At 39.2% G+C, this 1,321-nt stretch overlaps 1 pseudogene across 1 annotated transcript; it reads right to left on the bottom strand.

The window, feature by feature from the left end:
• LOC308351150 (olfactory receptor 5G3-like) lies at positions 1-931 on the bottom strand (annotated as a pseudogene). Its single transcript has one exon. The product of its transcript is annotated as an olfactory receptor 5G3-like (transcript).
• Positions 932-1,321: the final 390 nt, after the last annotated feature.

A 1,321-nucleotide genomic window follows, 5' to 3' on the forward strand; every position in this document is an offset into this window, starting at 1 on the left:
TTAGAGAATTTTTCCTTTCAAAATTCCTCCTGAATGCATTTTTTACCTCCTTGTTTCTCAAGCTGTAAATGAGGGGGTTCAACATGGGGATTACCACAGTATAAAACAGAGAAATCACTTTATTGATATCCAGGGAGGAAGTTGAGCCAGGCCGAACATAGATAAAGAAAAGAGTCCCATAGAGGATGGAGACAGCAGCCAGGTGAGAAGAGCAAGTGGAGAAAGCTTTCTGCCTCCCATCAGTACTCTGGATCTTCAAGATGGCCACCAGGATGCAAATATAGGAGACCATGATGATCAGGCCACTGAGTATTCCTATACATCCAGCCAAATATAAAAATACAAGCTGAATCATGGAAGTGTCTGCACATGCAAGGGAAAGCAGTGGTGAAATATCACAGAAAAAATGATTGATGATGTTTGGACCACAGAAGGGTAAGAGAAAAGTCAGTGTCATGTAAGTCATGCTGCTTATAAAAGCCATGGCATAAGGCCCCATAACCAGCTGCACACAGACCCTCTGGGACATGATGAGTGTATACAGTAAGGGCTTACAGATGGCCATATAATGGTCATATGCCATGGAAGCCAGGAGGAAACATTCAGATACCACAAAGAAACCAGAAAACCACATCTGTGCAGCACAACCCACAAAAGAGATGTCTTTTTTCTCCGCAAAGATATCACACAGCATCTTGGGGGCAATGGAAGAAGAACAAATATCTACAAAGGACAAGTGGCTGAGAAAAAAGTACATAGGAGTGTGGAGTCTTGGATCAGTCCATATGAGAATGATCATCCCTACGTTACCCCCCAGGGTGACAACATAGACAAAGAGAAGCATGACAAAGAGGACAATCTGATGCTGGAGGTGATCTGTGAGGCCCAAGAAAAGAAATTCAGTCACTTCTGTCTGGTTCTTATCTTCCATCTGTCAGTTGTAACCTATGTAAGAAATTTAAAAATACATTTTATTTTTAAAATATCAATTGGCATATACAAAACAGCCTTTTAAACTTATTACAAGTTTTGTTTTGTTTTTTTTTTAATCTGTAGAGGAGGCAGTTATGGAAACAATGTTGGACTGGTCAACAGTATTTCCAAGGACTAGTTCCTGTGAGTTGTGATCCCCGTGTAAACTTGAGTAATTCATACTTGATCTTTTTAGATTCAGTTCTCTTGGCCATCAAAAGAGCAGCCTAACTATAAAATCTAAAACTCTCTTGGGTTCTAAAATTGTATTTGAAATTAAATGAAGTCTCTGTATTTCATTTTTATCATATGATAGAATAGTAATGCCTACCTAGGAATACAATAACCA

The sequence above is a fragment of the Martes martes genome (assembly GCF_963455335.1).
Source record: "Martes martes genome assembly, chromosome: 10".
Lineage (NCBI taxonomy): Eukaryota > Metazoa > Chordata > Mammalia > Carnivora > Mustelidae > Martes > Martes martes.